Source organism: Tupaia chinensis, unplaced genomic scaffold (assembly GCF_000334495.1).
Source record: "Tupaia chinensis unplaced genomic scaffold, TupChi_1.0 Scaffold139833_1, whole genome shotgun sequence".
In the NCBI taxonomy this organism is placed as follows: Eukaryota; Metazoa; Chordata; class Mammalia; order Scandentia; family Tupaiidae; genus Tupaia; species Tupaia belangeri.
In genome coordinates this window covers 3032985-3048385 of record NW_006199712.1, presented here as the reverse complement: position 1 = coordinate 3048385, position 15401 = coordinate 3032985, and the positions used below count along the sequence as shown (strand labels likewise).

Sequence of the window (15401 nt, the reverse complement as noted above, 5' to 3'; positions counted from 1 at the left end):
CCCAAGACTCTTTCATGGGGTCACAATGGTGCATACACAAAAGAGCTGTTCAACCTACAGCATAGGCCAGTAGATTGAATGTAATAGAGTACAAAATGCCCATGGATATGGCTTCAGCTTCTGCATTGCAACTAACCTCTGAGAAACTATCACTTGTGAAGTTTGGGTGTAGTTTCACAAAAGAATATCTTCAATGATCTGGAAAGGCTATTAAAATACTCTTCCATTTTCTACTTCATAACTGTATGAGTCTGAGGTTTTTTTTTTCATATGTTCCAACTAAAATATCATATTGGAACAAATTAAAGTCAGAAGCAAATATGTGAACCCAGTTGTCTTCAACTGGGACAGACATTAAGGAGATTTGTAAAAATGTAAAATAGTGCTACCTTATGGGAACCAGCAGTTAGCATAATGGCTATGTCGCTAGACTCCCACGTAGTCGACCGCGGTTCATGTCCCGGACCCGGTGGCTTAAAAAACTCACGCCGGGCGCGTGTGCGTGCGTGCCCAGGATCCTGAGAGGAGAATGGAGGAGAAGGGATTGTGGCGTGACCATCCCCCCTGGGGGGTGATTTCTCGCTTTCTGTCTCTAATGTCTCTCTCTATCTGTCTGGCGAGCGCACGTGCCCTATAGTGAAAATCTCTCAAAAAAAAAAAAAAATAGTGCTACCTTATCACTACCTATTTTGCTGTTGTTGTTCTGGAAAATAGAATTACTATTTTTCATAAAAAGATGTCATTTGTGTAAATATGTAGGGTTTTTTATGGCTAATTTAAAGTATATTAATAAGTAAAATAAATAGCATTTTTTAATTTCTCAATTTTAATTTATAGTATAATAAGTATCAATAGATATAATCCACCAAAAAAAGCTCTTTGGGGGTCTCAATAATTTATGTAAGAATATAATGACTTTATAACTTCTCCTTTGTTCTATTGCAGGGAGATGAACCACATGTCTAGGTACTGGCTGTGGAGAGTCTAGGTTCTTAGAATTTGGAGTACTGCTTTTTTAATAGTAAATTTGATTTATTTATCTATTTCTGGAAATGTCCTCATTTTGCTTTCATTTTCCCCAGCTTTACTGAGGCTTAATTGACAGATACAAATTGTAAATATTTAAGATATATATATACACGTATATAAGATATATACGTGTGTATATATATATATATATACACACATATATATATATCTTAAATACGTACAATGTATACCTATAAGAAAACATCCCAATTGTACGTATTTATAGGTATACATTGTGAAATGATTACCACAATTAAGCTAATTAGCATATTCATCACCTCACATAGTGTGTGTGTGTGTGTGTGTGTGTGTGAGAGACAAGAATACTTAGGATCTGCTCTCTTAGCAAATTTCAAATATGAAAAACATTATCATCAGCTATAGTTAGGTCTCCAAAATGTGCTTATCTTATAACCGAAAGCTTGTACCCTTTCACCATTTCTCGATTCCCCCTCCTTGGCCCTTGGTAACTGCTCTTCTACTCTGTTTCTAAGAGGTCAATGATTTAGATTCCATCTATAAGTGAGGTCATACAGTACTTACCTTTCTGTGTTTAGCTTATTTCAAGTAGTATGGTGTCCTCTAGGTTAATCCACGTTGTTGAAAATGGCAAGATTTTCTTCTTTTTAAAGGCTGAGTAGTATTCAATGATCCCAGATGTAGCAGATAACACATCCCATTTTCTTTATCTATTCACCTGTCATTGGGCACTTCGGTCATTTCCATATTATTGTACATAATGCAGCAGTGAACATGAGAGTACAGGTATTTCTTTGAGATAGTGATTTTATTTCCTTTGGATATATATCCAGACATAGAGTTTCCTGGATCATATGGCAATTCTATTTTAAAATTTTCGAGAACTCTCTATATTGTTTTCCATATGGTTGTACCAACTTACATTCCAACCAATGGCGTACAAACGATCTTCTTTCTCTAACCCTCCCTAACACTAGTTATCTTATGACTTCTCGATAATAGCCATTTTAACAGCTGTGAGGTAATGTCTCATTGCGGTACCCTTGTCTGTGGGTAGTTGTGAAAATTGCAGTTTCTGCAGTGAGATGAGAGTAGAAAACTTATATTTACCATCTCGATGCTGCCCCAATTTTCATTTCTTAAGTAGTGAAATTCAAATTCATCTGCAAAAGGACTGATAAAAATAATTTGCAAATAGGCTTATTGTATCAGACTTAAAAAAAAAATGCCAGAGAGCACAGGCTCTCACCAGAGACTGAAAGAGAGAGGGAGAGGTAGAAAGCACCCACCATGGGAAATGGTCACATCACAATTCCTTATCCTCTATTTCTCTGTCCTATTGGGTTTGGGGGCACACACACACACACACACACACACACACACACACACATCTGTGTCCACCATGTTTCTCAGGCAGCTGGGTCTGGGATTTGAACTGTGCAGTCAGCCATGTGGGATCTAGCTCCCTTAACCAGGCCATAGGCTAGCTCTGGATCAGCTATTTCTATAAAAAACCATTTCCAACACCCTACAGGCATGTGACAATCGAATATTTCTATAGCTCGAGGATCTCAAGATTGAGCATGAAGCCTCCTGTGGCCTGGGTGTGGAACTGGCACATTTTCATTCCTGTCTTCATGCTATTGGTCAAAGCAAATCACATGATCCAACTCAAAGTCGAAGGACTCACCGTTTGGGAGAGGAAAGAGAAGCGTGGCATTGCAAAGAGAGTGGATACAGGAGGAAAGAAAGGCTCGCGCCTACAATGCACTCTAGCACCCAACAAAGGAAGACTAAACCCAACTTCCCAGGTTCTGTGCTTACCGTTAGAGTATAGGAAAACTTCTTTCCTTGCTTAGATTCCTGGAAACTCAGGGAAAGGTCTTTCACTGTTTTTCAAATTGCCCATAAACTGCTTATGTAAAGGAACACTCAATCCATAAAATCTTGTTTTTGCCAGTTTTCCAAATTAGTTATTTAAGCTGGCTACTTTTGTCATTTCCAATGAGTGTTCAAAAAACTCCCCAAACTAATTTTTTATAGTGCTCATCTGCAAAGGATGAAGGAGTTAAACAAGCTTGGTCTCTCTAAAGTGCTTTCTTGCCAATAGATTTACTGAATCGTTAATAGAGCAAGAATAGTAATTATGAAGTATGTTATTATATCGGTTCACCCAAAGGGGATTAGTTTTGGCACTGAACCAGGACAAGACACACTTATGAAGAAATGTGTCTCTTTCTAATAACCAGTTGTGCTAATTGTGCTGTAGATCAGGGTCGAAAGGAAGAAAGGGGTAAAGAAATTGAAAATATATACCCAGAGGCAACACAATAAATACACATCTCATAAAAAAGACCCTTCTTGACAATTTTAGGGCTCTTAGAAAACAAGAGTGATGCTTATATTTAGATGAGGCTTTTTTCCTGAGTAGTTCCGAATTCTTCATAAAGAATCCCTGTCGTCCCTGTGGTGTGAGAGACAAATAGTATGTTCTCATTTTGTGTCTATGTTTCACGAGTTTCTGTGAAAAACTAAAATAGTTGGTGAGAAGCCCACTCATTTGATTATTTGGCCCCCTTGAACTTTATTTTAATGTTAATTAATTGATGACTGACAATGGAACAATAGAGAAACAATCTGTAATTTATTACCATTTACTAAGTGCCCTTGATGTGTTCATCAATAAGAGAATTCTAAGATTATAAATCTAGTCCCTGTTCCCATGGAGCTTCTCTCTATTTTGGGAGATAATAAGTGGATAAATGTTTTTAAAAGCTAATTTTAAAAGGCATTTAAGTATAAGTTCTAAAAAAATACAATCAGTGGAGTCGTAGAGGGCTCACTGTTTTCCTCCCAACCTCTATTAAGCCTCAACCATTTTTTTAAAAAAAGAATTATTTATTTATTTCATTCCATTTGTTATTACTATTTTTTAGTTTGAACAGACAGAGAGAGAGAGAGAGAGAGAGAGAGAGGGAAAGTGAAAGGGGAAGCAAGAAAAGAAGATGCCAGGTCCAGGACTTGAACTGTAGTTGGCCATGTGGGAATCCAATGCCCTTAACCACTACACCATCTGCCGACCCTGCCTCAACTAATTTTGAAAATGTCAAGTTCCATATGTGAGAGGGCCCCCTACCCCAGCTCCAGGAATGATCACTAATTGGCCTAAATCAGTCAAAGTACCTTCCAACCTCTGGGCTGGAGTGATGTGTTCCAGCAATTCATGACATTCCTATGGTCACAGGGATGGTCCCAGGAACCCAGGCAGCAGGACACTCAGGACTTCTATGGAACTTCTAGGAAACAGACACTTTCTCTCCAGCATGACTGTGGTATGTGCGTATGAGGCCTGGACCTGCCTCTTCCTTGCCAGATTTGGGGATATCCCGCCACACAGGGTAGGCACAGCCAGGATGAGATAGTTACGGTCCCAGGCAGCTTCGCCCCCAAGACATAAGTGCTTCCTCTCTTGCGGACCATCAGACTGGCCAGTGAGGTGCTGTGACCCTTCCCTAGGGAAGTGAGTGGCCAGGGCTGTGGAGAGGTCACTGTGGTAAGGGCAGCTGTAGTGGCAGCAGTGTGCCACGGTGACAGCCCGGAAGTGGCACTTGGTATCCTACACCTAGGGGTGGAACATGGGTTCTCAAGCAGCACTGTCTTTAACAGACCAGCAAATTATGTCTGGTTTTGACCCCAAGGTCTTTTCTTTCTTTATATTAATTAATAGACAACTTTAAAAAATAGTTTAAAAATCAACAGGTAGGGCCAACCCCATGGCTTAATGGTTAAGGGAACTGGTTCCCACATGGTTGGTCAAGGTTCAAATTCCAGCCCTGGTAACTTGAAAAACAGGTTGGGTACATGTGCACATGTACCTCAAATTCAGACAGGCTGGAGAAATGGAAGCAAAGCGGTTGTGGTGTGGAGGTGCACCATGAGTAGGAGCTTATCTGTCCCCCCTTAGGTATCTCATCTCTCTCTGGCAAGTGCATGTGCCTCCAACAATAAAAAATATAAATGAATCAAAAACCAGAATCAGACTGGCTGTGAAACTGAATATAAAAGTGGATTGCACCTTAGCCTCCATCCCTTTCCTACCCCTTCCTTGACCTAGTCTCTCCAAGCCATCTGCTCCTGGATCTCCTTGAGGTGTCCTGACATGACCTGAAGATGGTCAGACAGACACAGGACAGGTGTAGGCAAGGAAAAGGAAGATGGCAGACCAGAGATCCCAGCATAACTCTTCTTCACAGGGAAAGACAGATACCCACAGGGTTTTTGTGCTGCAAACCCCCACTCACCCTGGCCTCAGCCAAGCAGTAGCGTAGGCACGTACACACCTGGAATGTACAGAGAGACCTCAACATGTGAACCTGAGACCTTCCCATGTCTCTGGCTTCTGGCTGGCCTTTAGCTGTTGGGGGTGCTTGTCTCTTTTTTCTCTCTCTCTCTTTCTATATCTCTCTCATGCAGAATAAATAAATAAACTTAAGATAAAATAAGCAAAAACCTGGTGAGGTTAATTACAGAAGAGGAAAAATAGTGGCTGATAAAAAATATGACTTGTCATTAAATTGTGAAGGACATGCACGTTAGAGAAGTTAGACCTCCATTTCTCATATCTACGGCAAATATCCTCTTCCCTTTTGATTCTGGCTTTTGAATTTTAAAAAGTTGTCTTTGTACTGACATACAAATTTCAAATGCTTTTCATGTATGCAGATCGCTTCCTTTCCTTTAATGCACGTGGTGCATAAAGATTCGCCCTTGAGATTTGCATAACCTGAAGAGACTGAGTTCACACAGAGTGTCGTTGTGTATGAGGATGAGAATATCTTCATCTCATATTTGATTTGAAATCTAATGAAGCAACAGATATTTAAAATTTAAACATGCTCATCTTTGATCTTGCAACCTCACTTTGTGGAATCCTATCACAGAAATAGATGAACTAGACATGACAAGGATGTTTCTGGCAGTACTGCTCAGAGTATAAAACTCTGCAGGAGTCGAAGCAAAGCTACTGAATATCCTTCAGTAGCAAAATGGGGTATTTGGTGGGTATTTACAACAATGAGGGTTTTTTCCCCTTTTAGTGACATTGTATTTACACTGCCCGTGGTCAGTAGAAGGGAAGAAAACAAGACAGGGTATATGAGGTGTGTGTTGCTTTTGCTGGCCCCAGGGCTCTTCACCATTTCTGGTAATGGCTATGTGGCTGGACTCCCACATAGTTGACCGCGGTTTGCGTCCCAGACCTGGTGGCTTAAACTCACACTGGGCACGTGTGCGTGCATGCCCAAGATCCCGAGAGGAGAATGGAGGAGAAGGGATTGTGGCGTGACCATCCCCCCTGGGGGGTGATTTCTTGCTTTCTGTCTCTATGTCTCTCTCTGTCTGTCTGGCGAGCGCACGCGCCCTATAGCAAAAACCTCTCCAAAAAAAAAAACAAAAACAAAAAACAAAAAAACAAAACAGAATGTGGGATCCTGTTGGGAGCCTAGCCTCAATCCGGGTATTCCCATGACATGGCCTAGATAGCCAGAGTTGGAACACTCTTCTGGCCGCAGGGACTGTCTCAGGGCTGGGCATTGGACTCGATCAGAGGCAAGGAGAGCAAGATCTCCTAACTTTTGTTGGTCCTGTGGGAAGAGAGGCATAGTCTTCTTCCCTCTCAGTTTCAGAACTGAAGATGGGCACCTGGGACTGCAGCACCCATCCCAGCACCACAAGGGGAGACTCGCTTACCAACCAACTAAGGCAGAGCAAAGCGGAGCTAAGCGGAGCCAAGCCAGGTGCAGATGGAAGTCCCTAGCTCCAGCTGTTCTTAACTCCTTTTCAGTTATGTGAACCATAAATCCCCTTTTTAACTTAAATTGGCTTCTGCTTCTGTTCAGATTAAAAGATAGGATAATGTGGATGATTCTATAAAACAAATATTTTATAATTATGCATCTGTGTTTGGGTAAATGTCCATGGACATATGTGTTTGCTGTGAAGAATGTACACTAGACTGTTAACATAGGTTTCTGGGGAGATGAGCAAAGGGGACATTCATAACTTGTCCTTCGGGACCAGCAGTTAGCGTAATGGCTGTGTCACTGAACTCCCATGTAGTCAACCGCGGTTCGAGACTCGGACCCGGTGGCTTAAACTCACGTCAGGTGCATGTGCGTGTGTGCCCAAGATCCTGAGAGGAGAATGGAGGAGAAGGGATTGCGGCGTGGCCATCCCCCCTGGAGGGTGATTTCTCACTTTCTGTCTCTCTGTCTCTCTCTGTCTTTCTGGTGAGCACACGCGCCCTATAGCAAAAAAACCTCTCCAACAAAAATAAACAAACAAAAAAACTTAACTTGTCTTTGTAGACCTTTGTAATATTTTAAAAAGAATTATGTGTTTTATGTATCATTATTATTATTATTATTGTTTTTAATTTGCTGTAGTGCACATGCAGAGAGAGACAGAGGGAGAAAGAGAGGAAGTGAGAAAGCAAGCCGCCAGGTCTAGGACTTGAACTATGCCACTTACTGGCCCCCACCTCTGTAATGTTTCACCTGTACACGTGTGTATCCTTTCCATGTACGTCAGCCTCACAGGGCCTCGTGTTTTACTACTGTGCCCAAGTCAGGCTCAGTTCAGGCTAGAAAAACGAAATCTTTTTTTTTTTTTTTTTTTTTTTTAGGACAGTTTTGGGCTAGCAGGTGGTGTGATGGTTAGGGGCTAGACCATACATGGCTGACTCTACACTTTGAGTCCTGTACCTGGGGGCCCAAAATCACACTAGGCACTCAAATCCTGAGAGAAAAACTGAGAATTGATTGCGCGTGGCCATCCCCGGGGGGAAGGCTGTGTGGGGGGTGATTTCTCATCACCTATCTCTGTCTCTCTCCAGTGAGCACATGCACCCTACCGCAAAAAATGTAGAAACAAGCAAACAGTCTTTCGATTGTTCTGGAACTTGCTCAAACCCAGGCCTCAGGTCTTGCCACAGCTTGGTTCTCCCCAGCTTTCCAGCCAGCCGGAAAGCAACCAGTGTGCTCAGGTCAGCCAGGGAGCTGAATTCCGGGCCTGCCCACATGGCTCCAGTATCGTGCAGTAGCGCCTTACCATCTGAAAAAAAGAGGCCACTGCCACGGGCCCTCTTTACACATTTTAAAAATGGGTATTGCATGTCTTTTGAGTTTTTCCAAATATCAGATTTTCTGGAGTAGGGAATGATGTAAGTGACTTGAAAAAAGCAAAAGCACTTAAACTTGAAACTAGAAAAAAATTGTAAATAAAATAATCCTATTTATTAGGTGATTGAAAACTAGGAAAGCTTTGCAGGGTAAATTCTTGATTTCAGAAATCAGCATAACTGATTATTATTGGTCTTTATATCTTGATCTTGAAATTAAATGATCAATTCTCCTCTGAATGTCCTTTTTTCTAGCTAACCTGACGTGCATGTGACATTAATCCAATAATACTGAAGCATAAGACACAGAACTTTTCCCTAATGATTGACATATACTCCCACCCGTGCGAAGATAAGAAAGTATTAAATTATTTCACTATTGACCTGGAAATCTGTCTTTCTTAGATTCTAATTCTGAGTTAATAGACTAATTATAAGTTCTTATCATAATTTATTTTGCATTATGTTTTAAGTGGTTACTTATGCCGATATTTGGGACATTTTACCATGCTAGTATCTTTTATTTCTTTCCTTCTTTTTTATTACAAGAGAGCACTTGTGTTTGAGAGAGAGAGAGAGAGAGAGAGAGAGAGAGAAAGTGCATGATCACACCCCCTAATGGGGCATGGTTACGCCACAATCTTTTTTCTTCCATCTTTTCATCCCTCAGGATTTGGGGCAGGCTAGCACACAAGCCGGGCATGTGGGATTCGAACCGTGGTTGACCATGTGGGATTCGGCTCCCAATGCATAGCACTTAATCACAGCACAGGGCCGGCCCTCGTTTCTTAATTACAAATGTAATCAAGTGTCTGAACAGCCTAAATGATTTAAACACTTGACCTCAGTTTCGTGAAAACACAATTTGGAGATGTAGGTGTACAGTGTTTACATCTGCATTATTTAGTAAGATGGTTTTTTTCTCCCTCTGGGAGGCTGGGGAATGAGGAGATCAGTGAGTCTGTTGATGAGAGAGTGCAGGGACAATAAACGGCTGCTCTGCCCCTGACTGGCATTTCGCAAGCCTCAGTCTCACAGTCCATTTCAAATCCATAAAAGGTCATTTACCTTCTCTCGCAAGCCTTTAACTCACTAGAGAGATGGACTTAGACAAAGATAAAGCTCCTGTGAATTGGTAACCCGGCTTTGGGGAAAGACTTACACAGTAACTAAGGTGTTGAATAAACAGACGCTACCGCTTGTGTGCAGAGAAGTCTCGCGGTTCGGATTACTCTATCAATCATTTCTTCATAACGCATTGTACAGCCTCGAAACTCTTGCAAGGAAAAGGACCAGGTTCAATGTAGCTAAAAGTTGAGTTATTTCTTTGAATTTAGGTATATCAGATTAGTAGATTGTTTTGTTTCTACAAGTGCAGGATTCCAAGTTGATAGGCAGAAATGATGATGTCTGTTAGCAGTTTACAGATAAAAAGGGTGCTTGTAGCAGGCTAGTACTTCTAACGTACCGGGTATTAAATATTATCCATTAAATCCTTCAAAATAAAACTGTTGACAAATGATAGTGACTGAAGGAAGTAAATACCCTCCAAAAAGGCACAATAATATGTAAATAAGTTTTATCTTACAAAATGCATCCTATAAGAGAGCGTAATTGACTTTATTGATTTACAGTAGAGTCAACATTCTTGTAATGTAAAATTCAGTAGGTAACTTAGACATTAAATTTTAAACTCAGAATCATCATCAATCTTTTATTTAGATCTGATAAGCTTCTGGGATTGTTCCAACAGTGGAATCTGACGTAGAGCAATTCACCTTTAAGATATTATGTACTCTTTTACGAACCTATAAGCAAGTACAGTACTTACTATAATGGAAATAATGTACAATGAAAAATTTTTTTTCACTTTGCAGTAGAGTAAGGATTAGGCTGCTTTGACTAGCAGCTTATGTTTTTTTTTTTTTTCCCTCAGCTTTATTAACTCCAGCCAAGTCCTTAATTTTTATGAACAGAATTGAAAATGCTGTTCTTTTAATCTTCTGAGTTGAATTCTGGGTCATGCAAAGATTAAGTGAAGTGACTCCAAATTTAAAATCCTATAATTACGGAATGTCTGTTTAGCTTGGTGCTTGGTCTTCTTTTTCTCTCTCCTAGGTCGCAAAGGGAGCTTTCTGAATGACAAATCAGGAAAGCCTTGGCTTGTTTATCTGCGGCAAGGCAGACAGATTTGAAGAGGCCATCTCTTTAGCTACCATTTGTTTTGTTTAATCTGAGATTAGGCCTAGGTTTACACACACCAAAACCATCTACTCAATTTAGATTGGACCGGATTCTTGAAGACAGCATTACTTGATGGTAGCTTTTTTTCTATTTGACTCTTCAGAATGGTTTGTGATCAGGGGAGGAAAAAATAATTTGAGGACATAGTTTTGGAAGAAATAGGGATATCTACAAATTAATCTAACTATGTACTAGAGGACTTCCAACAGCAGTATCTAGCCTTAACTGATTTTTACAGAAGCTCTTAATCATTCCTCTAAAGATCTCCTGGCTGTATTTTTACCACTGACCATCACCTGGGAAGACCATGTGACTCATTACTATAATGACCTGTGGAAAGAAAACCCCAGGGGAGGGAAGACTAAGAACTTCAACCTCCCTTCTAATTGGACTGTGGTAAAAAAGAAACTAGTCACAGCTGGAGCGAGGGGCCAGGAGGGCTGCTTGCCTGCCTGGGACAGCCTGTAGTCAGCAAAACTTTGCATCCACATCTGCGACCATTTCTGACAGCTAGATTGGGAGTTTAAATTGTGCAACATCTCATGGGGACTTAATACAGAACAGTTCCTTGATTCAAAATTGGACACTTCATTTTAAGAAAGATTGAGATGGCTAATACGACCTTCCCCGCCTTAGAGACGGTATCATAAATTAATCAAAGGTGCCAGTTTAATGCGATTTTTTAACTCTGATAAATGTAGGTGTCTTGGTGGTCCTTGAAAGTGGGAGAACATATCTGTCTGCTGCTTTTTCTGCTTGGAGACGCTGCCCGAGAAGGATGGCAAGTTGGATGGCAGGCGATCTGGGGGCAGGCAGACAATCTGACCTGCATTCACATTTTAGCATTCACATGCGTGAATTCACTAGTCCATTAGTTCACAGTTCCTGGCTAGAGGATTGGGAGCGTGAAACATACACTCTCTGTTACCCCTGAGGTTAAGTGGAATCAACAATATTGAGGGGACGAAGAGACATTGGAGCGACATGTGCAAAGTGCTTAGTATACGGTAGGTGCTCGAAGCTGTTGCTTTCCTTCCTCTTTCCCATCTGTCTGCCTGGTAAATCACTTACCCTTTAGGTGGACTCAACTATTCTCTTACCTTTCAGCTCTCAAGTCTCTTCTCTTTTGAGAATAGAAAAGTCAGACTGAAGTCAGGATAAGATTTCCATCTGGTCTTTGGAAGGCAGGGGATATGCACCTCCAAAAGACACAGAACAGTTGTCTTCAGACAGCTGGGGCGCCAGCAGAGGCTGGAATAGCAGACCACTGGGATCCTCCAAGTACCAGGCCCCGAGTCTGCAAGGGAAGCTTTCTTGTTTTTCTTCTGTATAATCCATTTATGAACTCTGCAAAGTCAACTGACTAATTAAAAAGCACTGCCTTCATCACTGACTTCCCAGCCTAATCATATCTTCATGGACAGATCTTCCCACTTGATTTGCCCTTTGGTCTAATTTTCCACTGGTTGTTTGCCTGATTAGGAAACTGGAGACATCGACAGAACCTGAGCAGTGTCCACTCCAACTGCTACCATGACTGCTTTTTTGGTGGACTTTCCTCCTCCCTGCCTGAGACATCAGGCCATCAGAATGACCCTCACAGTTCTGTGTAAGTTTCTGTCATGCTTTTATGAAGAAGGACAGCTAACTCAATATTTTAATTAGTTTTGCTGCCAGAATTCGATGATCTGTCACAGTTCTTGCTCAATACACCCAATCATTATTGTTCAAATGCTTTTTAGCTCTGTTTGTAGAATTGTTTTTAACTCATTGATTAACCCACCTCTGAGATCTCAACTTAGAAGTACAACTTCAGCAGTATTTTACTGTATTTTTATAATCCAGAGCAACACTATTGTATACTTACTAGTCAATGTAATTACATACATTTTTTGCAACTATCACCCAAGAATTTTGCTGTCTAGCCTATCGAGGAAAGTTTTTACTAGGAATCATCCTATCTTAAATCATCCGAGAAGGATGGTGAGTTGGATGGCAGGAGGACAAGCCAGGCAGACGACAAAAGCTCTCTGTTTCTTCTCACCTACAGATTAAGGATACTTGGCTCTAACTGACCTTGAGTTTGATGCTATGGTTCTGTCAAGTCTTCTATATTCACATCTGAATGAAATCATGTGTAGATGTTCAAAAAATAAACTCCTCACTTCTACTACTGGAAGTGTTTGCAAATCGTTCACATCCAACAATTCCTCTACCGGCCTTTGCATGTTGAATACAGCAACCTTTCAAATCAGTTCTCTATTGTGTCTATGATGTTATCATTCGATGGTATAGATCAGAGTTCCACACACTTTCCGTAAAGGGCCAGATGGTCATTTTTTTTAAGGTTTTTTAATTCCCACTCCCCCCCACCCCCGTAGGTACATGCACTTTCCAGAGAGAGCCAGTGAGAGGGAAAGTGAAAAATCAACCCCCCAGGAGCGTTGGCCTTGCTACAATCCCTTCTCCTCCATTCTCCTGGGATTTGGGGTGTGCACACACACACATGTGCCCGGTGTGATTTTCAAGCCACTGAGTCCAGGTTGCAAACTGTGGTCAGGCTTGTGGGAGTTTAGCACAGTAACCATCACGTTACCCACTGGCCCTGACAGTACATGGTTTAGGCTTTACAGGCCTCAGCTTCTCTGTGGCAACCCCTCAGCTCTGCCACTGCAGCACTAATGTAGCCATAGACAATACATCAAGGAGCCAGCATGGCTGGGAGCCAAGTTAACTTTATTTATGGACTCTGAAATTTGAATTTCATGTCATTTTCACATGTCCTGAAGAGTTATTTTTCTTTTGATGTCTTGGAACCATTTTAAAATGTAAGAACTATTGTTAGTTTGTGGGCTATACAAAAAACCGGCAGAGGGCTAGTTTTGTCCTGTGGCTATAGTTTTCTAACTACAGTGTAGTTGATGGCCAGGAGCAAATCCAAGTTTTGTGGGGACTGAAGCCTTTTATCATTAGAAATGCCCTTTAAGAAAAAAAAAATGATACAAAATTGCAAATATAAAACTAGGTATGGTGCTTTGAAAGACACCCACACAAATAAGAGACCCTACAAAATGAGCCTTCGGGGATCCTGGTGGATCTGCTCCTGGTGATATTTGGCTGATTCTGCTGCAGAGCTTCCCGTACCTGGCTGATGGCTGGAGTCACCAAGACAGCTTCTCTAACTTGCAGGTTCCAACGCCCCAATAGATTGCCTGAATCAGGAGCTCTGAGGACAAAAAAGTGCGGGAAATCAGCTGTCTTAAAAGCTCCCTAGACGGAACCAGCAGGTGTTGTGGTGGTTAAGGGAACTGGACACTCCCACATGGTCGACCATGGTTCAAGTCTCAGACCTGGCAGCTTACTCTCTCTCTCTGTATCTCTCTCTGGTCAAATTTTAAAAATGAATGAATGAATGAATAAATAAAATAAAATTAAAAAAACTCCCTAGATAATTCTACTGTTCATCCAAGTTTGGCAACTACTATTTTTCTTACCCTTTTCTTACAGCTAAAACTCCACTAAGACTAGTACCATCGATACATTTACTGCCTTAGGTCACTTGCTCAGAAATAAATTTTAACTCTTGCTCTTGATCCGTACCCTAAACGTTCAGTTTTATCCAGAATGCTCTATTGTTAAATGATCCCAACAGAATATGTATATACATACACTTATGCCGTGTCACCTTGTCTCTTTCTCTTTCTTTGTAGTGAGAGTTAGTTATTGCTGATAATAAACCAACTCATTATAATTTGGATGTGGTTTAATATTTTAATATATTAAACTTTCTTTTTAAAGCTATTGATAATTTTTTAAAAATCTTATATCTTTTGGGACCAGCAGTTAGCGTAATGGCTATGTCACTGGACTCCCACATAGTTGACCGTGGTTCAAGTCCCGGACCCGGTGGCTTAAACTCACCCTGGGCGCGTGTGCGTGCATGCCCAAGATCCTGAGAGGAGAATGGAGGAGAAGGGACTGAGGCGTGACCATCCCCCCTGGGGGGTGATTTCTCGCTTTCTGTCTCTCTGTCTCTCTGTGTCTGTCTGGTGAGCGCACGCGCCCTATAGCAAAAACCTCTCAAAAAAAAAAAATCTTATGTCTTTGAGTTGGCATATATTTAGATCATTTCAAAGTAAATGAATAACTGTTGAAGACTATCTGCTGCTCCTGTCACCATAGTTAGGAGGGTTAAGTTTATAAATCAAGGCATTAAAGTAGTAGCTGAGTCACCTGTTATTGATGTATTAATCATCAAATATGTAGAAGACTGTTCTCAGATCCCTGTGAGGATTTTGCAGTCTTCGTGTTGTTCAAATGTAATACCGTTCCCATTTTGTGCAATATCTTCTTGGTCAAAATTGACTAGTTCTACCTATCTAGAATAGATCAATATGCTACTGTACTGTTGTATTTATTTTAGAGAGACTTTTGCTATAGGGCACGTGTGTTCACTGGGGAGACAGAGACAGAGAAACAGAAAGTGAGAAATCATCCCCCGGGGGAATGGCCACGCCATCCCTTCTCCTCCATTCTCCCCTCAGGATTTGGGGCACAAACCACATGCACCTGGTGTGAGTTTTAAGCCTCTGGGTCTGGGTTTCGAACTGCGGTTGATTACGTGGGAGTCCAGTCACATAAACATTCCGCCATCTGCTGGTCCCGTGCTGTTCTATTTTTGACAAGACATGGAACAGTGTTATTTTCAGTAACAAATGCTTTGTAGTTGCCAGTAATGTCAACTGGAAGTTTTATTTTAAGGTTCAAGAAAATATGTTTCAACATTTTCATGTTACCTTTACTACAAGGACTTAAGAATGAAATATTTCAGTGCAAACACAAATGCTTCTAATTTTGTTGACCTGTCAGAATACATAACTATTAACTCTCCTCACTCAGAAGCCCGGACTTGAAGCAAGGTACTTTCTGACGCGTTGATTTAAGCTGTCTCTGGGCAGCATTGGCATAAATA

At 41.1% G+C, this 15401-nt stretch overlaps 1 long non-coding RNA gene across 2 annotated transcripts in view; it reads left to right on the top strand.

Annotated features, from left to right (window-relative positions):
- Nucleotides 1–10857: 10857 nt before the first annotated feature.
- The window catches only part of LOC102479947 (uncharacterized), a 15147-nt gene continuing 10603 nt past the window's right edge, over nt 10858–15401 (top strand). The window contains exons 1-3 of one of the 2 annotated variants that reach the window (XR_336565.2): nt 10858–11436; nt 11912–12038; nt 13619–13746. This is a non-coding gene — a long non-coding RNA (uncharacterized LOC102479947). Of the gene's footprint in view, nt 11437–11911; nt 12039–13618; nt 13747–15401 lie in introns of those variants that run through there. The other variant, XR_336566.2, reaches the window with a different exon arrangement.